General features: G+C 37.2%; 1 long non-coding RNA gene across 5 annotated transcripts in view; it reads left to right on the forward strand.

Moving 5' to 3' along the window:
• Nucleotides 1-12,708, forward strand: part of LOC112985639 (uncharacterized) — a 33,573-nt gene extending 20,865 nt beyond the window's left edge. For 2 of the 5 annotated variants that reach the window (XR_010389480.1, XR_003259790.2), the window contains 2 exons: nt 2,169-2,322; nt 11,594-12,708. This is a non-coding gene — a long non-coding RNA (uncharacterized LOC112985639). The remainder of the gene's footprint in view (nt 1-2,168; nt 2,323-11,593) is intronic. The other 3 variants (XR_010389482.1, XR_010389481.1, XR_003259791.2) reach the window with 3 other exon arrangements.
• Nucleotides 12,709-24,126: the final 11,418 nt, after the last annotated feature.

Consider the following 24,126-nt stretch of genomic DNA (forward strand, 5'->3'; position numbering starts at 1 on the left):
AGCTTTAACTGTGTGTTTCAAGGCTGCTTAGAAGCATGTGTGAAAAATACTGGTGAATGAGGTGCTCTGAAGCTTTATAGGGGCACTTATAAGACAAAAATGAAACACTTCTATGAGGTTGCTTTTATCACGTGTTAGTTCCATAAGTGTTTGTCTGCCTGACACATGAACAAAAAGACTGCATTTTTAAGGATTTGAAGGTCAGTACTTCTCATGCACACTTAATACAAAGCACAAAGAGAGAGACAAGAGACAATGTTGTCCTCCATAAGTCTTCAAGAGCACATAATGAAAAAGCATGTGACAAAAGTGATATACATCTCAAATGGATTATTGAAATGCTGACAATTGCTTATATTCTCATTTTTAGTATGGGCTATTTATTTGTCACAGAACAAAAATCATTCAGGCTTATATTATGATCCATTATATGAATTTTCATAGCATAGTTTTGTAGTTCCTTGCCATTCGTCAGTGATTTTCAAGGTCATGTTGACTTGACTAAAAATTATTAAAAGTAGCATAGGAAGAACTGGAGGCATCTTCTTTTTCCAAAATCTCACTGCAGTCATGATGGAATTTGTAAAGATATTGTTGAATACAGTCAGACTACTGAAATAGGCTCCCCACTCAGTATTAGAGAAACTTGCTGAAACTTACGGCTTCACATTTGCATCCTGTTTTACTTCTCCATGATTTAAGGATTTATGTTGACATCACAAAGAAGATATGCAGAGGTGAACATTTAAATTTAGATTGGTTTGTATCCTGACAAAGATGCACCATTAGAAGCTAGCTACTTCAAGAGCTCACACTATGGTCTAGAAGATAAGATAAGGTTAATAAAAGTGCCTTCTAGTAACTGAGCGCAGCTCAAAAATTGCAGGATGAGTCCTTTTTTTTAATTTTGTTTTTAAAGTGCAGATAGAATGTAATGAAACCCCAAACTTATGTTCAAAGTTCCTGGCCATTATATAATGCAAATGTGTCAAAAAAACCCTACCTGGAAATGGATAAATAGACATATGGCCAAAATGTCTTTAATATTTTTGGTCAAAGACATAATTAAAGGAACATATGTTGTATTGCTAATAACAAATTTTCTACAGACAAAGATTTGTCAGAAGAAATCTTTGGGCCAGATTCCACCTTCTCTTTTTGCTACAGTATATCTTGAATAAAAATAAACAAGTGTCAGAAAATCACGAACCATGGCTTGCGAAGATCTTATATTAGCATATCTGTGATTAGAATCTATTCCATTTGGTGTATAAAATTTTGGTGATCTTCCATCACTTGGGGGGCAGGGGAATTGAATAAAACCTAAGAGCAGTATTAAGATTAAACTTACTTAAAGATGGGGTGCTAATATAGAAAAATATCTAATTTAATCATAAAAAAATAAAAGGAATGAAGACTTTTCTGTAAGATGCAGAACTCTGCTCCGAGTGCAAGGAGAACCTTTGTGATTTCCATCTCAGAGGGGGAAGAAATGGAGCTGATGTTTATTCATAAATGACCTTGATACTTTGCAGTATTTTGCATTGCCAACAAAAAAAGTTATCAGACAGCATGTTTTATGGCGAATATTTGATGTAAGCTTGGCTGCTGAGAAACAGAAACCTTGGACGTATTTTAAAATAAACAAGCACTAACACCTGCTGTGAGACTAAAGCCTTTAATTGTGTTTTTCTGAAAGATTAAAAACTCCCCAAACCACCCAGTATTTGAAATAACTTTCACAGATAGCACAGAATAAGCAAATGCTATGCCTTTCATTTACAAATTACCTTTGCATTTTTGAGAGAAACGTTGCTCAAAAGTAATAGGTGCATAATGCAACATAAGTTTGTAGCAGTCTGTTTAACTTGCTAATCCCTTGCCTGGTGATGAATTGACATAGGAAGACCTGAGTACTTTTATGGCATCTGTTGAATGAGTAACATGTAATGGTGGAAGTTATGTGTGGCTCAGAGATTAGTAGTGGAAATCTCCAATACCTTTTGTAATGGCATTTGCATATAATAACCTGAAATTCTGTCTTTGCAAAGTTGTGATGACTCCAAGAAACTCTGAAATAGTTACTACTACTTTTTTTTTTTTTTTTTTTTTTGACAGTAAAGGAGGAAGGTGGGGCATACACTGAGAACCTAATTTTCTTTGTTTAGGCAACAGGAAATCAGAAGCAACCTTACAACTCAGGATAAAAGTAGCATGAGAAAACTGAGGATATAAAGGCAGGGGAAAACCGACCTCTCTTCAGGAGGAAAAATCAAGCTGCTGATGTGTCTGGTTGGCATGGTGGAGAAGAGGTATAGGAAGGTTTGTTTGTTTTTATTTTGAATTGGATTGCTATCTGGAAAAGGCAACCAGTCAGGGTTTGGGTCTTGCCTGTTTGTTTCTTGCTGATCAAGTACAACTGCTTTTACTTTCCAAGTTCCCTTTTCAAAGCATTGTTCCGGATCACATTAGTAGTCCTGCTACCTAGTCTTCGGAAGCCATGTGTGAAATTTTTACAGTAATGAAATGTTTCTTGTTAATTTAAAATACAATGATAATTAAGTATATAGATTTCCAATACTCTGTGCTGTTGAATGATCTTAAACTAATCCATTAGTAAGGATGAAATAGCTATGACTTGATTTTATGCAATGTTTTCATCGCTATTTCAGCACTGATACTGAATTTGCAACCAGTGGAAGACTGAAATTATGAAATGAACTTTGAAGTAGAGCAAAAAAGTAGGAAACACAGTGTTTGAAGAGGGATCTTGACAAATTCAAGGAAGGAGTTATATGACCGGGTAGAAAGTTTTTGAGTATTTTCAGTGGATTAGAAAGTGCTGTTACACTGAGTTTCTCTTGCATTTAATCAATTAAAGTTAGTAGAGGATTTTCACTGATTACCTGGAGGGACAAAGAAGGATTATTTTCATTGTCTCTCCCTCATGCTTTCTTATTTTTGCATATTTAAATATTTTGTTTCTTTGTTTGCTGGACTAATTCTGACTAAAGGTGGGAGACTGAGCAGTAGTATGCTGTCATTCCTAGAGGAAATTTTTGGAAGCCTAGTCGTGCTTTCCTCTCATGCTTGTCAATGCCACTTGTCTTGTAATTGCTCGATTTGGGAGGAGTAAGGAATTCTCCTCTCCCAAAAGTGACTGTTCCTTGTTTAGACTGGCAGAGGTGTTGAGATTTCTGTTTTTCTGTGCTCTTCTGTTTCACGGAGTATAGTTCATTTCTGAAGCTCGGTTCACCTCCTTCACTGTAAATCCATGAGAGCGCAAGGCCTGTAGTGTTGTTGAATATCTTTGCTCTTTATTTCTCTGTAGTGTCTGAGGATGTTTTTTCATCCTTTTTACTGAAGAGATACATTATAGGCTGTGAAAGTTTTACAGCTGTTTTGTGTGCATGATTGGGCAGAATGGGTGTTTCTGTGGATCTCTTTTGGATTTTGTGTCTACTGTGTATGTTTAGGACTTCAGGAAGAACTAAACTCAGTGACCGGGGTGGTTTATACCATGACATACACTCTTTTTCTGCTAGGAAAAGCACCCCTTTTTCAGTCTCTGTCATACACAGAACATTATCAATTTTATGCTTTAATCTTGAAAGTACTAAAAATTTTGCTTTGCAAATCTTGCGAATTTTAGAGAAACTTCAGTGCTGTGCAATACTGTAAGCTGTCTTCCCTCAATCTGTTTCGTATGGTTGAACCAACAATAAAATCATACTGTTTAAAGCCAGATTTCTCAGCAAAGGAACTAGAGCTCCAGGGAGAAAATATGAGAGTATCAGTGATCTTAAAACTGTTGCCTGAAAGGCTTTCAAAATCTAATAATCCTAACATTTTCACTTTTCGAGAAGATCAAAGCACTCCTAGCCTTTCAAATACCTCTTTGATGTAGAAAGCAACAATTAATATGCAAATGCGAAAACTTTAAACTAATTGAATATTAATTACTCTCTGAATGTGCTACTATTGAGAATTTTAAACATTAAGGAATAATTGGTAAAAACTGGCTCATTAATTAAACCAAAGGATTGTGTGACTATTGATGAATGGTTCAAAGTCATATTAACTTCTTAATGGACTCTATCAGTATGGAGTTAATTTTTAAGAGATGTATGTTAATGTTGGATAGGAGGTTGTGGGTCATTATGATAGTAAAATGCCAACTCTGTGTTGCTTCATTCAAGCATAATGCAAATTAGCAGAGGTGAGGGGAAGTAATAGATTTCTTTTTTTTTTTTGAGCTCTGAATTCAACAGTTATATTTTATTGCATGTTAAATAATTCTCATTTCAAAACTGTTGACGGTATGATTTCTACTGTATGGATCTTGTTCAGGGAGTCGGCTAAGTTGTTTAGTAGGAGGGATCACCTCTACTATGCAGCTCTGAAAAGGAAACAAAGGTGGATCTAGTCTCATATGACATGAAATTGTGAGTTTGCTCTGGCTTCCTGCAACCAGTATGTGGGACCTGGAACCTGTGATGCTGCACTAAAAATGTTTACGTTCTAAAACCTAAGTGAGAGAATGAAGCTCACTTGCTTATTATGGAAATGGTACTGGTACTTAGCAAAGTGAGGTGTTTTTTGACTGTGATACTTGTTTACTAAAAACAGTAAAGAATAATATGTTTCCAGACTGAGAAAACAGGATGAAATGAGCAGGGAGAACCTAAGGTACAGATCAAGTATATTTGATTTCACTGTGGTTCAATCATAGAGTAATTTAGGTTGAAGGGACCTCTGGAATCTGAGAATTAGCAAGCTCCTTTCTAATGAACTAGCAGAGTTGAGGAGGGAGCTAAACGTTTGAATGATTGTGGGGAAGGATCCAGTGTGGACATAACTGCCAGTCACTGGTGAGCTTACAAGTGGCCCGAAAGGGCTGCCTTGACATAATGCTTACACAGGATGTTTCAGAGCAGTAATATATTTGCAGAAGAGAAAACTAGTACACCTTGCTGCCTTTAAATGAGTCGGGTACATTGGTGAGCTCCAGCAGAGAATAAAAGAACTAGGGATACTTAGAATATCTGAGGAACTGATGAGCAGCCAAAAAGGAAGAGCCCATTTGTATGGGAAGTGATAGCACAAATTAACCCCTGTATTGATAGCAGTTTCGGACCCAGTTCCTCTTGGCCCTCACGTGGACGCATAGGCAGACTGTGAGAGCAACAGTAGTAGAAGCAGCAGTGTTCAATACTTGCTGAAATTGTGGAAAGGTGAAGCAGAACTGTAGTCCTGCTTCCCAGGAGTATAGAGCCCACCTGGGAGAGCAGAAGGAAGATTGTAGTTGCTTTCTTCAGTCTCATCTAAAGAGGTGGATTAGGGGCAGAGGAGGGAGTCAAGCATTTCCCAAACATTTCTCTGTCAAACCAGAGCAGTTGTGTTTGACATACCTACAGAGAAAACATACCCGAGCATATAGATGCATTAATTTGAACATACTTGAACTAGAATCGCTACAATACGTTTTGAAGATACAGCCTATAGGAAGTATAGATTCTACATATAGATGCAGGAGAGGGCACAGTTCTTGCACATGTTCCGTTGCTTTCATTTTTGATGATGTGGTATTAGAAAGAAATGTGGTATCATAGCAATATTTTTCTTGTTACCACTACATACTATCTATTTGTAATGTAAACCTGAAATATAAGTATGGATTCAGAACAAGAAGGCTTGTAAGAGAAAACATGCGGCAGATGTTTAATGCATGCTGTGATTTGACACAGACGTTTTCTCGTGTTTCATATTTCAAAATATATGAATACAATAACATATGCTATATCAGGTAAGAATAAACTGCTAGTGCAAAACACCAGTTCTCATTGAAGGATACCCTGTATCTCGCATAATTACATTTGCAGTTATAGTGCAATAGAGCTATATCTAGTGGGATGACTTGGTCGTAAATCCAAAAGCCATACTGAGCAAGGCTATTACAGTTTTGGAGAGTATCTTGTGTTAAGTTTACCCTGGTGCAGTTTCTGGTCACCATCTGGAAGGAAGCCAACTAGATACAAATGAGCACTTACGGGAGTAAGACCCTAACTTGTGTTGGAGTCACCCTTCGATATAAATTATGTATGGATATATTAGTGGGAGACGTTACCAACATATCTTATTTTTTCTTTGTGCCTCATTGTGTATAGTAACTCAAGTGGAAAGTCAAGTGACAGATTAATGATATGCATTCGGAAAACCCTTTTGAAAGGAGCAGACACTGTTGGCTATAAATTTAAACTTTTGAGGAAGCTAAAATGGGTGAAGATGAAACAAGTATTATTATGCTTATCAACATATTACCACACCCTACAGGGCTCAGTTTTATTCCTCCTTGCAGTCAATTGCAAGGCTTCTATTCACTTTAGTGGAAGGAGGCTTGGCCTGTGTGAACTATGCAGGGGCTACCCAGAGAGCTCTTCAGTGTTTCTGTTAAGTACGGAAAGAGAAATTACAACAAAACCCCACAGTCCAAACAAGCTACATGTTATTTCCAAAGTATACTACTGAGCTCTGTTTTAGAATAAAGAAAGGGCTTGGGAGGGAGGTGTTGGGGTTTTGTTTTGTTTTTTTCTGCAGAATAAGTCACTTGGTGGAGAGGAAAGAGGTTTGATAGCTGACCTTGGTGCACTGCTACCACAGCAAGTTGCAAACAATTCCTGTCTAGATTCTGGAGGTGTTGCATGGTGGTTAAAAGGTAACAGGCCAGTACTCTTACTAATTTAATTACTTAGTTCAAATTTCATGGCTTGTAGTTTGTCGGTTGCAACTTTAGGGTTAAGTTTCTCACAACTCAAGTAGGCTACTGAATTCTGGCACTAAAGTTTTAGTCTCTGAATGGATGACTCCTGATAAAGCAGTTTGAGATGTACTGTGATGTTCTAGCAATGCTAAATCAGGATCTTCTGAAAGGTGTGAAGTCTGTAGCAAGTACAGAAAATGGAAGAGCGCCTCTTGAGTTCCATGAGATTTTTGAGTGCTCGTGATTCAGTATTTGACAAGACTAATTTAAATTAAATTGGATAGATTGCTTTGTAATAGTTTGTGGGCTGTAAACCATGTAAGAAAAGCTTCTTAAGAAATCATCAGAGTTTGGTTTAAATTTTAAATACTTCACTTGTGTTACTTATCCTAAAGAAGGTCTGGAAAGGGAGATGTCATAAATTAATATGCACTTTGTAAGTTGATATTTGCCCCTTCTTGCTATCCTTAATTGATTTTGGTGGAAAAAGTCCAACCTAGTAAGAAAGTCTGAGCTTCTGGAGCTGGAGAAGGGAACCAGATATGATCTGAGGGGCATTAATAGATAAAGGTGCAAAGAAACTTGGGAAACAGGATCTGCCCATACAAGGGGGGAGTCTAGAAGCAAAGAACTGTAGGGTTTGTCTGTTGTAGGAGCAGAAACAGGCCAACAGATCAAAAATCTCATTTGGAGAACGGCTGGTCAGACGTCAGATTCTGGATTAATGTGCAAACCTTAATCCCTAACAGAAATCTGGGAAGTCAGCCCAGAAGCCTGCTGGCCGGCCTGCCTCGGGAAATGCAGCAGAATTACAAATAGTAAAGTTTTACTGTTTGGGGTGTTTTTCGTTGTTGTTTTTGTTTTGTTTTGTTTTTTTATAGAGCGAAAGAAGGATAACGATATAGTCCTGTCCGTTATGCAGACTATGTCACTTGGACTTCCAAAACTGCTGAATTTAGACAGATCTGTGGGAGGATGTACTTTGTCTCTCTCTGGTCCCTTTGGTCCCACCTGCCTCCATGGCAGTGTGGAAAAATGAGTTCTTACACTGGTGTTTGTACTGGTCAGCTTGGAAATGGATTAATGATAGGCTGCAGTAACTGTGTTGCCTGTGTAGGACTTGCTTGAAAGTGAGAGAGGAAAAAACATTTTGTCACCAAAGTTCGTAGCTGGATAGGCTCAGAATATGGTAAAGAAGCAGACATATAAGTGAAATAATACCTCCTAATATAGTAACATTGTCTGGATGGACTGCTCTTTAACTGCATGTGCTACATTATTGTGTGCAAAGAAGTCCTGAATTCAGATATTCAAACTTATTATATAAAGAATGGTCTTTTCTTTCTATTGTTTTTGTAGGCAAAAGTGCATGTATTCTTCATTCTTCTGGAGTAAAATATTTAAAATACTATAAATAACTTCTCAGCAATGCATAGTTATTTGCATTAAAACTGAACTATGTGAGTAATGAATGGTAATTTAGAATTGCAGCCAATGTGGTAAAGAAATAAAGCCCCATTACATACAAGTAATTTGCAGATTGAAGTTGTTCTCCATTATTATTGAACATTATTCTTATATCAATATTATTGAACATTATTCTTATTAAAGAATGATCTGAGAAAATAGGAATGTCAGTCAGTCAAATAGGAAGAGGGACTTTAAGCACACGCAAACTAACAAAAATGTTAAATAATGGGTTCATGCCACCCATACATAGGAATAAATCCTCACTAGCAGACAGCTGTTGGGTCTGCCCAGAAAGCTTTGATTATAAACAAGTTTCTTTATGCTCGATTTCTCTGGCATCTTTTTCCTTTCTTTGCTGCAACATCTGTTTTAAAATGTGATCTTCCTCCTGCTCTTCTTCTGCTTTGGGAAAGCTATATGTAGGTACGTCAGTTTATCACAGTACTCATATTAGCCAAATATATTCCTAATTAACTACAAGTTATTCAGATGGTAAATAGGTGCATGTATTGGGTAGCCTCTAGAGTAGGGTTTGCCTTCCTAACTGCAGCCTTACAAAAGGCATGAGTCATATCTGAAAGAGGATTTATCCAGTGCATCACTAGAACTTAAGTAAATTAGTAGTTTTTACCTGAAGGAGATGTAGGAGGATCAAAATGCATCACAGACTTCTGTGAACCAAGAGAGTGTTTCTCACTTCTGTGTAGTCTTGGTGTTTTCAGCTGATGAATTTAAATCAGGGTTTTGTTGCTGCTGACAGAAGATTTGACCAGGGATCTGTGTAACTGTAGAACATCTGGTCCGTTTCTTTTCCTCCCTTAATTAAAATCAGATCTATTTGCTAGAAAACATTGTGGAAAACCTAGAGGCACCAAATGGGAGCCTTTAGTACAGGAAATCACTGCAGCTTTCTGGAAAGTTTCGCATTCAGAGCAATAAAAATCTCTGCAGCTGTGATAAAGCAGAGTAAGAAAGAAGAGCAAAGCCACCCTGACAGGCGATCAGTAGTTTTCAGGTAGATATAGATAGATTCTGAAGTCTCTCATTGTGCCTACTGGGTGCAGTAAAGTATTTTATTTTCCATTTACAAATATATCCTATGATGTGATTGATCAGATATATCGGTCAAATAGCTATTCAGTCAAGAAGTACTTAGACAGCTATTCCTTTACTCTTTCAGTAGCTGTGACTTTTGCTAAATTTCTGTTCTGTCTGCATGTTTTCCCAGGCCAACATTATACTAAAGTTTTTTTTAAAAAGGTAGAAAGATGAGAGAACTACAAAATTATCCAGGTTTATAGTATAGGCACAGACTAAGCTGTTAGTGAATAGAACAAAAAAATTGGCTTCCTAACAAAATATATGAGACTCTCCAACACCATGTGAAGGCTGGTATAGGTTTACTGGCCCTGACTCCTCACTGCCTCACTCTTTATGGAGTCACTTATGCCTGCAAACTGAGTGTGTAAAATGCTACTAAATCAGAACAAGTCTTCAGCCACATCAGTGCTAGCATGGAAACAAGTAACTTCAAACAGGGTGACAGTGGAGAATCCAGCTCCACTCCTTTTTTCAGTATGGATATTATATTGTAGAATTGCGTGTGACTTACTGGAAGATGGCTTAATGTCACCATTTCTTTTTCCAGTGTTAAATGTAATTGAGAAGCCCATGGCATAGGCTGGGTATTCCCAGTGGAAGGCCTTTTTTACATCCGGCTGCTCTCTGTTCCCGTGGTTCTTTGCTGCAGCTGGCAACAGACTGGGTGTGAGGCCTCCTCAGACAAACACCCTCTCTCTCAGCATTGAACCTTGGCGTTGAGAAGGGCAGGTGGAGCAGGAATTTGCTCATTTCCAGAGTGAGCTACGCAGTGGAAAAATGCTGAGCTAGGCGATTCACCCCCCTCCCCCCAAAAAGGCAACCCTTATCCTGCTGGGTTCTTGGGTCCGGAAGCAGCTGCCCTGACGTGAGCTGGACCTAGCCCGGAATTAGACTGTTCTCATTATAGTTTGAAGTTCCAGGTTTATGATTTACTTCCTTTGGACTCATTTTCTTGGAAATTTGATAACGTAATAACATTGATTCTATGTAAATTAGTGTTTTTATCTTTTTGGAATATTTGCTTAAATCAGTATCTGAACAGTAAAGGGGGGCTGGTATGCAATATGTTTGATGACTGGTCATTCAGTTTACCTGAGTATGATACAAATTGGGGTTATGGCTGAACTGTGGAGAGTTAGGGAAAAATCCAGTTGAGCTTGGAACAATTTATTCTTTCTTCATATGAATGCATGTATTAGTCTTTAAATATTAATTAGTTGTTATATGTTATAATAGTCAAGGATGACTGTTGCTAACCATATATCTCTTGCCTCCCGGCATATAATATAGGAAATAATTGTTAAAACTGCATTTTAAAGTATTAATCTAGGACTAGGTGGTGAAATAGTTCTTTTTGCTTTCTTGTGCCCGAGATGCATATCCTGTCAGGAAGACAGGTGCCTTAGAACAACTGTTATGAAGGAAACAAAATCAGGGGAGGGAGGTATCAGTTATAGTGAAATTAGATAGACAACTGTAGGTTCAAGGATATGCTTACGTGAACAGCATAGTTTGCGTTATTTCTTAGCATAGAAACAGTGAATTCATGATGTCCTAATTTTGCAGTGAGAGATTGTATAGACTAGAAATCTTATGCACACTATTGAAAGGGGCCAGAATTTAATTTGGAGGTCTGATTCAAAGCTCACCGAGGTCAGTGGAAGTCTCTCTGATAAGATTTGGGTCATATCTTTAAAAAAAAAAAAAAAAAAAAAAAAAAAAAAAAAAAAGTGCTGAGAAGCAATGCTGAGAATGAATAGGGGAGGAAGTGGAAGTTATCCCAAGATACATCAGCCTTTTATATATCTATCACTGAAACAGAAAAAAATTGGTTTTGAGAGTGATAGTCTGCCTCTTATAGTTCAATGTTATCTTTATTTCAAGATATTGTGAGCCTAATTGTTCAGTTGGAATACTGTGAACAGTGACACTGATATTTCACCTGTGTGTGCACAAGTGATGATGTGAGCTTATTCTTTCGCTGTTGTTATACAGTAAGTGGAGGTGCATGTTTGCCATGGGGGCTTGCATGAATTGTATATTGCGGAGGATGTCCCCTGCAAGAATGACCTTTCCAGTACAGTATGAATCAGAAATAACATTGGAATTATTAAGCCCATTGCATATACCTTCCTTCAGCTATTCTCTGGCTAAAAACACTGGATTACATCTGCTGATGAAAATGCGTGTTGCTCTACTGACACTGGTGAATTGCATCTTCTCATTCTGAAACGAACTTTGTCTCTTTTTATTTACTACTAGTGTTCAGTTGTACTTGAAGGCTCCACCTGGGACTTGGACTCATTTGTCGTACATGCTGAAGAAAGCAAACGATAAGATAAATGCAATGGAAGACACTGTACCAAACAATTAATCATTACTGCTAGCCTGCATCACCTTGCCATATGAAAGAAAAAGCTCTATGCTCCTTGAATCGAGAATCAGAAATAAGATCCTTTTAAAAGAAGAAAAAATGCTCAGTTTTGTTCAAGTTTGCTCTTTCACAGCAAAACAGAAATTTTAGTGTTCATATAATCTCAAATCAAGCCAGACATTGGTAAGTATAATGGGACATAGGTGCATTTTAGTTCTTTTGTTGGTAAGAGTAAGTTGTATAGCTGTCGAATTGTGGCATGTCTATGAAATGCTCAGTAAAACCATTGCTGGGAGTGATGACATTTGTATGCCAAAGGAGAGGAAAGAATGCAGATCTATTAAGTGAACCTGTTAAAATTGTGAAACACGTTTAAAACAGTGCAGATGCCTTGGCCATCTGCTAAGAAATATGTGTGGACATAATTACACAAACCAACTGTCATTTCATTAAAAAAAAAAAATCATTTTTAAGAAGTGTGCAGCCAAAGGAAGCAACTTCCCCCTCCCTCCAAAGCCCATGTCCTTGAAATAGCTATATATTCTTGTTTAACACTCGGTTCCAAACAAACTGATTTATTCTTTGCTCTTCTTTCGCATATAAGGATTTACATCGAGTCTGTCCATTGTAAGAAGTTGGAGCCTACTGTAGTTTAAACTGCCTGAACTATACATCAGAGTTTATCACAAATGCACGGAGGTACTTGTAACTGTACAGATGCTTCTTATAGTTGATATCACTGGAACCTTTGGCAGAATTATATCTTTGCATTACGTGGCTGCTTGTCCATTATTTTTATTACAGAAAAACAGAATATGAGGTTATGTGTTGGGAGTATTGCTGTCCCTTTAAGTGTATGTGAGAGCTGTAGAAGCCACAGATTTATATTTGTAAATATAAAAGATTTAATAGAACCTAATGAAGGCAGAGAACATTTGCTTATGCTCAAGTATACCTTAATTAAAAATTTGAGGTATTAAAATTTGAAAGTGGCTGCAGTAAATTTTAGCTGCCATTTTAAAGGAGGGATTTTTTACTCCAGCTTCCTAAGTACAGTCACTTCTCAAAGTTTAAGGGAGTTGCTTCCTTCTGAAGTAGTGCAAATATTTTATTTTAAAGCAATAGCTTCATGGGAACAAACAGCTAGGTACGTACACTGAAATTCATTGCCTCCCTGTGTTTTTGGGAGGTCTCCTCATGCAGGGCCGATTGCAGGTTTTGGGCGTGGTGGTGTCTTTGCAGCACCCCAAGAGTTGTGGGCTCACCCAAGTGCTGGGTTTGCTGCCCCTTGAGAGGAGCAGCTATTTTGGGTGATGTGGAGCTTCCTGCTGGCTGCCTGGCGAAGGGGTGCCGCCACATCAGGTTCTGCCCTGTGTCCTGAGGGCAGCGGCCGTGCCCTGGTACGGAGCCGCAGGGCTACCTTGCTCCCCCCGCCCCGGCTGGCCAGGGTTTGCTCTGAGCCTTGCCGTCCTTCTGTAGGAGAAAAGCGCAAGGGAACAGTGGTAATGACAAGCCCAGCTGCTTCCATGTCATCCCTGTCCCCTGCTACTGATGTGAAATCACTTATCTTTTCAGCTTCTCACCTCTAATATTATTCCCCTCACCATATTTCCAGCAGTGGTTTTCCTCTATCATGAGAGGGCCCCCAGCTCCCTCAGCCTTCAGAGGCTTGTGGCTGCAGTCCCTCAGTGCCAACATCATTCCAGTCATGCATATCCTACAGTGACAGCAGAGCTCTTTTTAGCTCCAGTGTCATCCAGAAGGCATGGAGTTGGGGGAAGTATCATCAGTGAAGCTTCAAAGCTTCTGAATCAGGCAGCCCGCTTGTTCTCTGGACATCCACAAGGTTCAGTAAATGAATCCAGCAAGTAACTGTGTCAGGACAAGAGAGTCTTACCCTGATTTTTATAGACAGAGTGTTGTCCCTCTTCAACTTGAGAACTTAAAAAACAAAAAACAAAAAAAAAAAACCAAAAAAACCCATTACTCTTATGTAAAGTCCTTTTATGAATGCCTCTTGTTTTGTCTTCATCTCTCAATGGATGGAGAAGTTACTCATTCCAAAGTCTTTAAATGTGGATTGAAGGACAGTATTTCGGAATAAGTAGAAGAAAATCTTTCCTTAGTGTGATCTTCAGCCAAACTTGTGTTTCCTTAGAAGTATTTGAGTATTTCTTTTGTTTAAATGTCAGACGTGGGTTGTTTTTAATTTACATATGGTATTTCTTAAATACTAGTAAGCCACAAGGCAGAAGTGGAGTGCAACTTCTAGTTAGTAGAGGTTGTAGTCAGAAACTCAGTTTTATGTTGTAGAAACAAGAAGTAAGTATCCCATGAGTGGCCCTTCTCAAGTGATTAAATCTTTCTGAGTGTTGAGCAGTTGCTGTGAATTGTTCCCACTTACTGGGTTTGACACAATATATTTGCTTCTTTGTGATTTACATAGTGAAAAAACAATAAAAGTTATGAGTAAGTATGTAAAACAGGATTGTGTCTCATACATTTTTAAATACATTTCTTTTAGTTGGATAATGACTCTTGGTCTCTAAACTTCTCTTTCTTTTGGAATAGAACATGTACTTGCAGAGACTGATGTTTTTCCCAATTTAAGATCCATCGTAGGTATAGGAAATTAATAAAAACCTGTTTAGAAAAAAATGATACAGCTGGAGAAAATGTCTGGACTTACCCTGAGAGAGATGTCTAAAGTTTGTGGTCTTAGCAGTCTTTGCTGATGTTAATGTAGCCTTCAGCCATATTATTTTATCAATCTGACTTTAGCGTACTAAAACAGAAAATATAGAGAGATTCATAAATTCTAAGATGATCAGACTGTTTCTCACAAGAATCAAGAACGAATCTAGTGAAGAAGTCAAAGACCCACAGCTCTATTTTTTCCATAGTTTTCCTTACATTATTTATGTAGGCAGTGTCTTTTAGGTTGCCCTTTTGCAACGTCGCATTATTTTCATACCTGCCGAAACATTTAAGAAAAGCTATTTAAATATTGTGTGTATAATATTATTACTGCTTTTGTTTGATCTTACTTGTGTAGCATTTTCTATAATGCACTAAGGCAAGAAAGAATAAATTGAGAAAAAAATAATACTGTCAGACTTGTTTTCCACATAGATGTTTCATAATACGTCTTCTTTGTATCCAGTGACATGGGCCTTTGTAACATGTTAATGTTACAAAGTGTAAAGTGTTAAATGACTTTAAGAGCTGCTTTGAATGGCTAGCTCTAATGCCTGAACTTTTTGTTCAGATTTTCTTTTAAATAGGAGCACTCTTCTGGGAAGAAAATATGCAATGTTTGCTTCCTGTGCACCGTATTTGTGGCTGCATTGCCAATCTAAATTAGAAGAGGCTCTTCATGAGTTCTGCTGATATTTGTCCTCAAGTCTGTGGAGGACACAGATTATTATCTATTCAGTAGATAAGCTTTTAAGTTAGTAGGCAGGTTTTCTACAGCATGAGTGGATTTGTGTGTTGCTCCAAAACCTTCCCATTCACAAAAACTTTCCAGGAGGTATCTGGAAAATCAAAGCAAGCAATTGCAATTCCTACAGAAGATATTATAGAAATGAGAAAATACTTGAGAAAAATGCTGAGGATTTATGGACAGATACCATTTGTCCACCTTCAGGTAAATAAATCACTGCATTCAGTAGATTCAAAAATGATACATTCGAATGATCATTCTTGCTCTTGAGCTGTTTTCTGCAATAAGCATCACTTATGCTGTCTTACATTATCCAGTTGAACTGCATGTTCACCTTGAATATCTTCCTAGACATTGTTCTTGTTAGAAACTGTTACAGCCATAGCAAATCAGACTGACAAATTCATCATCTTTTTTTGTGTGTGTGTGTGTTGGTTTTTTTTTTGTTTGTTTTACTGTGAGCCTGTTAAACTGAATGCTCACTTTTGAACTGTTCTAAGCAGGGGTGGGCCACAATGCTGAGAGAGGGATTAATCAGCTTTAAAATTTCTTCTTTGGAGATGAATATAAAAGTGACAGAATCTGTGGGAGAGGGAAAAGGGCATGTTCCTAGCAGTACTGGAAAAGATGAGCTAAGGGATGTGACCTCTTTTCCCTCTGAGTATAGAACTTCTTCCTAAAATCTTCCTGGATTACTTTTACTAGAATTTGCTGATGATGTAGAGGCAATATGAATCTTGAGTCAGAGAGTTTTCTCAACTGTCTCAGCTAGGAAGCTATGTTGATTTATATCAGGAGGTCAACAGGACTAGGAAAAAAGTGTATAAAAATTTATTAAAAAAAAAAAGTCACTATTGGTTCTCCAGATAAAGCCAATATAACCAAGGGGCTGAATCACTATATCTAGCTATCAGTTCATCATGCATCTTTGCTGATCATGTAGATCTGCAGATTCCACACTGAGCACTAGCATATTCAGCATTAAGGAAAATTATAGAAGGAAATACAAAAATCTCTTTTTATATTAAGCGTCATGAGGCAAATGACGCTTAAAATAAGCGTGCATATATAAACATTCTGTGGGGCTTGCGGAGAAAAATTATTTTGAACCCTCCCTCTTTTCCCTTTCTGCTTTGTGTATTTCCATTCTTCCATTCACCCACATACTATCCTTCAAAGAGCATTTGTGTGCTGTTTAAAATTTGTCAGATGCAGATGAATTGATGTAGTACAGGGATGTTTGGAATTTGTATTAACCATTGACAGAGATTTGATAAGGATCTTGTCTTATTGGTTATGTTGTCAGTATTTTTTGATGAAAATGGGAATTTTTCAACAGATTTTTACTAAAAACAGTTTTCCCAGTTTTTGAACAGCTCTAAATACTATATTTGTAGTTCACATGTTGTGTAAGGTTACAAGGAAATGTATTTCATGCTTGAAATACTCTGTGTCACCATATGCAGGGCCAGATGCATGAGAAAATCTGTAGCCACATCTGTATCTTATGCTGTGAGCACATGCTGCACTGGTTGATGGGAAGCAAGAGGATGGAAAGTTAGCATTAACGTTCTGCCTGATCCTATCACTCAGTCGTGAGCAAGGTTAGGGATACAAGTTCATTTGTGACTTCTGGATTTCCTCTTGTTTCTTAGAATTAGGTGGACATCTTTAATTAGGTATTGCATAGCTTTTTAAAATTCAGTTCTTTTATTCTGGTAACTCTTTCCAATGCCAAAATGAGCTCATTAAGGAGTACGTTTTCAGTCCTCATTCTTGAAATTCCTGTAGTACCTCATTTATTAAGAACCAGAAAATATACTCTGAAAAGGTCTACTCTGATTCTTAGCTGCAAAGATGTCTTATGCAGACTCTGTATGCCCACTGCTTAATAAGGGCTTTTTATGCCGTCTCCGGAACATTATTTGCTGATTACCATTGGATATACTGCACCAGCTGGACTGTAGTTCAAATCTCATACTTTAATTGTGTTTCTGGTTCTGAGATGCATCTTGCCACTTCCTCCGTTCTCAGTATAGAAACAGGGAGGAAGCCTTTGAGTCTGAGCCAGGATAATGTTTTTAAAACTTCTTAGAATGTTTTCGCTTCTGTCACTTCTTAGAATGGTTTCGCTTTTCTTTTTAGGAGCACTAGTCACAAAAGTCTGTGTCAAGACTCACCTTTTTCTCCTTCTCGTTAAAACTGTGTTTAAAGACCATGTATAATACATCAATGTGTTCTGTTTTTATAGTTATTAACTATGGCATCATTCCAAGTTCCAATTTAGGACAACTTGTGTTCCGTTCCTATGTTGCTCTATTTTTTTTCCCCCGAAATGATGAGGGCTTCTGTTCCTATGGCATTACTGTAAGTCTTATTTTAAGCTTCTTGTAAAAAATTCAAGATATTTATCTTCATTGTTATGCTGATTGTCTGACATTGATTGCTGAATAACTGCATCTCATAACGTTTAGAAGGCCAAACTGCCCGCACGGCTTTTTGGTGCAACTAAATCTTCCTCTCCTCTTGTTGATCTTTTGAGAAATGATACCTTGTTTCTCCCATTGTGTCCACTATTTTGGTATTTCACTAGAAGGTATTCTATTTTTTTTTTCCTTGAATTTCCCAGGAGGTAAAGATGGCATGTTTTTATCTAAAATAGATAGCAGAAATTTTCTGATGAGATTGTGATATGTATGTTTGTAGCTTCCCACAGGGATTATTTTTGAGTTAGAGGTTTCCAGATCAAGTTACAGAATGGGCTCCAGATGGTCTGGAAATCTTCTTTAACAATCTATACCAAATTAAACATTCAGTAAAAAGCACTCTGTTTTTAAAACTAAGCACAGTCTTTCAGAAGAGCAGCATATTGATTTTTAGCTTCACTTTCCATAATTTATATCTTTTTATTGTTTCATTACCTAGTCTTTTTCCTTGTTGGTCCTTGCATCAAATCTAATCGTCTTCTTTCTCTTGTGGTACAGGGGCTGGCGGGTGCCTTGTATCTTACTTCTCAGTGAATCTGTTCCCCAGCATCATGCAACAGAAGGTGAAATAGGTTGCTAAGATGGTATTTGTTTCCATTTCTGGGCTTGATTTTTAGGGTACCTGAGTTATATTCTGGCTTGGACTAAGGAGTTTATTGAAAATATTCCCCTTCTTGTATCTATAGCTGAACTGCTAAAACTTCTACCTCAGCAGAATAAAACTTTATCATCATATGTTTGATGCTGTAATTCAGCCTGACAGTACAGATAGTCTTTCTGACTTTCTGTAGTCAGAGAGGCATCATAGAAAAACCACTTGCAGTCATCTCGAAGAACAGCAGGTTCTGGTCCTTAATGAATTGGATCAAACCAGGATTCTCAATGAGTTTTTTCTCTGATGCTGAGTCCAATCAGGATTAAGCAATATCCATTATTTATTAAACAGGGAATGTTTTTAAATAATGAATATTATTTATTCCACTCTGGAAGTATTTTTGTTTTGTATGCGATGTTTCCTCACCCTTCTAGATCAGAGGGGCCATAATGCTGTAGACATATTTCTGTAATGCAAAAATAAGCAAATATCAGCAAACAATTGCATTCTTTCTACTTCTCACAGACATGCCCAAATGTTTGTAACATTAGCGTTACTGTAACTCCTTTAATAAAGTTTTACTCATGTTGTTAACTCTAGATCTGATTCTATAAAACATTATCAGGCTTCAATGACAGAGTTAAGACCATGCTTATTATTTATTTTGCTGATTAAAAGCAAGCATATTCTTCAGTTCTTAGAAGCTTCAAAACCACATAATAGATTGATATTTTCCTGCAGCTTTTCTGCAGAAATGACTAGGTGAATTAAGAAAATAGCTACTGAACCTCTTAACAAGAAAGTACTAGTATCTAAAAGCCTTTGGCACTTTGACACTAAGACAAATCAGTTTGAAATTCTTATCACTCCCGCTAATATTAATGGCGATATCAGCAGAAAGAGACAGTAGTAAAGTTAAATGAAAATAAATGAGAGAGGAATATTGAGTTTATCTCTTTTAGAAAGTGACATTCCAGGGACATTCAAACAACTTCTAGAATTACAGACAGAGTACCTCTGGGCCTATGTTTTGAGAAAGGTGCTTAAATATGTATTTGAGTCTGAAAGCAGTGTTCCCACTGACTTCACTTTGAGTGCTTTGTGAAGTAAAGCTTATGTCTCTGTTTTAAAGAACTGAGGCTTAAGGACAAATCATGTGTAAGTCATTGAGATAACTAGGTCCTGTCTCTTGAAAATATTTTTCCTTTGGAGTCAATGATCAGACATAAATTGACTATAGCAGTCTGAAGCATAGAAGTTTCACATTGTTACATGTAAATTTACTCAGTTATCAAGATGAGGTAACTCACACTTTAAAAAATATTTATGAATTACTTTAAAAACACTGTAATATATATATATATGTAAAAGATACTCCTTGTAAATGTGAAAAGAAAGTAGTTTTTTTTGTAAGTGCTTTACTTCTGGAGGCCTGTGGGATACACTATACCAAAGGAAAAGTTAGATATCAACACACACTCTTACAGGATCTGATTTAAAGTATATTAAAGGCGCTGAGAGACTTTGTATTGACCTGACAGTCCACAGGCTGTATCCTGTCCTGGGAGTTCTTTCAGATTTGACTGTGAGAGCACATTTATTTAACTGGAAGGAAAGTGAAGTTTGAGAGGAACTTGAGGCAAATTCAGATGTAGTATGGAAATATGAAGTACGTTGTTTTCAGTGGAATTGACTTGTTTTTTATTAAAAATTTCATGTACTTAACACTGTAAAAAAGCTAGCTGGGTAAGACCTGAAAATTATTTTATGATTCTTTTTAGCCTACAGCAAATTTTAGTCACTGATCTCTGGAACAAATTCTGCTGTAAATAAAACATAGCAGTGATACATTATGAAAGCAGAAAAACTTTTTGCTGTGGTACTACACTACTGAAAGTTAAATACGTTTTTATTTTTGATAAAATGGATTTTTTCCCCACTCAGAAGAAATATGTAAAGAACTTTGTTGGATCACACAGTACAGTTAGTGACTGGCTTGATGGAAAATGAAGCGTTGGGAAGCATTCAGGGTACAGGCAAGCAAGGTGGGATTTTTAGTTAATCCCTGGATGTTAGGAGCTAATGCCCAGGTTTTGCTGTATCAAATACATGGTAAAAATCGAGGAAGGACAGAACAGAGAAACAGCAGTGCAGTGTACTGAGTTTCATTATAGTTGTCCAAGTGTTTGTCATTAGGAACCATTTTGGGGATTGAAGGGTGGACAGAAAGGAGGAATTTCACTTTTGTAATCTATCCTCTTCCCACCTTGGCCACATACCAAGAAAAAGCATGATATTCAGCGGACTGGGGAGAAGAGGACAAAGTGAAGTGCTTCTCTGTCTCCAGGTCCCAGATAATCCAAAGAAAAAGCTTAGAAAGCTATAAAAACAGCCATTAAAATAGAAATAATAAAAAGGCATAAAGTTCTGCTACTGAAATTGTACCACTGAGAAGTCTGGTTCAATATACTGTACTGCTTATCCAGGGCAGACCTAATTTATTGTTCATATTGATTGTAAAAGGAAACCAATATCCTGTATGTCTGTGCAAGTATAATAACTGATTTCTAAATTTCTGTGTACAGATACTCTTTAGGTGGTAGTTGCTCTCCCAGTTTAAGTGGGGTATCATCAGTGCCTTTAAAAAAAAAAAAAAAAAAAACCTTGCTCTCACCAGTATTCATAACAATACTCCAAAGTAAGTAGTTATAGCAAAAGTTGCTTGGCTGTAACTACAATATAAATGCTTATTTGTAAGGTTAAGGATTTTAAAAATTGGACCTTGAGTACTGTGGACCTGTATGTCTTCAGCATGGTAGAAGCTCTGTGTTAGGGTTAGTGAGCAAATCATATTTTCCCTGAAATAGAATGAATTTTATGATACAGAATCATCTACAGCTGTAACTCATCTGAGTTAAGTTTTAGTAACATAAGTGCATTTGAAAGGAAATACTAAAAAAGCAGTTCTTGGATACGTGCTTATATTACTTTTGCTTGCCAAAAGTTAATAGTACTAGACTTTATTATCAGATAGTCCTCAGTTGCTCCGTGTTTACTTTTGTAATATATTTATGTACAAGCGAAAGGGCCTTAGTATTAGATTTACAGTGTATAATAATGCTAATGAGTCTTACGCAAAAAATTTACAAATTTACATCATATTAGTTAACAACATGATGTTTTGAAGGCAGAAAGAGGTCTCAGGAGTTAATAGTAAAAACAGCAGAACGGGATGTTTGTTAGTAAGACTTCACTTCCCACATGTATTAAAATATTAGTGTATTGGCTGGCGTATTCCATTATATCTTCAGAAACGGCTGAGTCTGAAAATAGGAAGCTTAGTGCACTGCAGTGAATTTTGTCATCTGTAAATCCAACTTCTTTCTTTTAAAGGTCAAAACTGCCAGGAACTATTGGTATACATGGTATTAACTTACATTATTTCCACTGACGTCAAGAGGGAGATACAAATCATCAAGTGTTTCCAAAATAAGATACAGTATTACAAAGTCTTTTTGGTCCTTGCCTCTCTCCTATGAGTCATTTCTTTTTCTGTTGTTCTTTAGGCATATGAGGAGCAAGGGTTCACATTAGTACAAGTAGAGCATGGACTTATATTCCATTCCTGATGAGATTCAGAAATTTAATTAAGCAGAAAGGGTGTGTTGCCATCTGGGCACCTTCATCATTTTAGCCCTGCAGTTTTGCTGCATTAGGCAGAGCATCAGTTAAGGACCTGGAGCATCTCTCCTGTGAGGAAAGGCTGAGAGAGCAGGGCCTGCTCAGCCTGGAGAAGAGAAGACTGAGGGGGAGATCTTAGCAATAGGTATAAATATCTGAAGGGAGACTGTAAAGAGGATAGGGCCAGGCTCTTTTCTGTGGTGCCCAGTGATAGGATGAGAGGCAACGGGCACAAAGCGAAACACCAAAAGTTTTGTCTGAACATAGGGAGAAACCTCTTTACTGTGAGGGTGACTGAGCACTGGAACAGGTTGCCCAGAGAGGTTGTGGAGTCTCCATCCTTGGAGATACTCAAAAAGTATCAAAAGCCATCTGGACAACCAGGTCCTAGCCAGCCTGCTCTATTTGAGCAGGGGGGTTGGACTAGATGATCTCTAGGGGTCCCTTCCAACCTCAACCATTCTGTGATTCTGTGATTCCTCTCACTCTGACAGGATAAGACTGGGGAAAAAGCCTTTGTCTGCTTTTCCAAGCAGTATCCCCTCTACAGTTGTTGTTTAAAAAAAAAAAAAAAGCAAAAGTAACCCCAAAACTTGTGCTTTTACAGTAGTTTCATATACCTTAATAATTCTGTACTTAATTTTTCCTTATGAGCATTAAAGTCTATTTGGCTTTTATGAGCCCAAACAGTTAAAACTGAGCTCAAGCTGCTGATCTTTGCCTTCCTTAAAAGCTGACTTTACTGATGATCATTGAGCTGAATATTTTGTGTTTCTAACTCTCTTCTGAGCATGTGAAATTAGTTTTGACCTTGCCTGTGGAAGTTCACTGGAGGGTTGCAGATATTTTGGTCTGACTTTCTTGTCTTTTTCTCAATAGTTCTTAGGGAAATACATTTGGTTGCCTGTGAAATGGAAGAAGAAACAAGGTATGTTTGCAGAGGTGGGGCTTTATACACAGCATTAGATTTAATTTCAAGTTCACTTTCCAATTCTACTAAAGTGTTGTATTTTTTTAATTCTGAACATAGATCTGTAGGCAAAGAACTTCTCCTTCTGCTGTTTTCTCTCTCTGTGTTTATGCGATCCAGTTCTTAATAGTTTTGTGGAGTTCAGGGTCACCAGGGACTGTTAAGCTCATCTAGCTTGACTTTTGTAACACAGGCCAGAGATCCTCAGACATATATATGTTTTTTTTTTTTCTCTCAGATGCTTAATTTCTCTACAAGCTTTGGGCTACCTGTTTATAAAGAGTGTAATCTTGACTTGCAGGAAAAATCTACCAACCCATAAGCAAGTTGTTTCAATAGTTAATTAACTTTTTTGAAAACTTTGCGTTTTATCTGTAACCTAAGCTTTGTGTCTGAGGTACTGCCTTATACTTGGCATACTTCTTTCAACTAGATTCATGAGCTTGATCTGTTATCCCTGGGTATGTATTTGTATATAAAGATCAAATGACCTCTTAACTTTCCATTGACTAAAATTAATAGACTGAACAGCTTTAGCTGGTTGTTTTGAAGACCTTGCAGAACTCCAAACAGTCAATATGTAGAGGTGGATTGATGGAGCACTCTGTCACAAATCTCTCAATATATAACAATAATACATTCATTTTATTACATCTTTTATATGGTCTAAAGTTCACAATAAGTGACAGCTCTTTTAGAAATATATTCTAACACATTGTCTTAAAAATCTAAAACCTTGACCACGTAAAACCTCATAATCCCAGCATGTTTTTAATCTGAATTAAATTTCTTTTCCATGCAGTTTAAGAATGTAAATTAATACCTGGTACTGGTAAAATCCTACAGCGCAAGGGGATTTTTTTCAAAACGTGTACTCTTAAATAGCTAAACAAAGTAGAGAAAATATGTAATGAAAAAATTAGCCTTTAGCTCAGACCTCTTTATACCAAGCTTTAGCCTGGAGCACATTTTTATAGCTGAGTTATAAACCTGTAAAACAATGTTTCTTGTAAAGCAGAGCCACTGATCTACGATAGCTGAAGGCAGACTTTATGGTCTAAAACATCCTAGAATTGGTTTGAATTACTTAATGCGTATTTTCAGCACATAAATTTTAGAGCTATGTGAAGTTTCCCTGGCTGTTTGATTCTCTGGGGGACATGTTTTGGGTGACCGATGACTATTTGTTAAATTCAGCAAAAATTAATTCAGCTCATAAGAAACACATCTCTGGTGAGGGACTC

Source organism: Dromaius novaehollandiae, chromosome 5, assembly GCF_036370855.1.
Source record: "Dromaius novaehollandiae isolate bDroNov1 chromosome 5, bDroNov1.hap1, whole genome shotgun sequence".
Lineage (NCBI taxonomy): Eukaryota > Metazoa > Chordata > Aves > Casuariiformes > Dromaiidae > Dromaius > Dromaius novaehollandiae.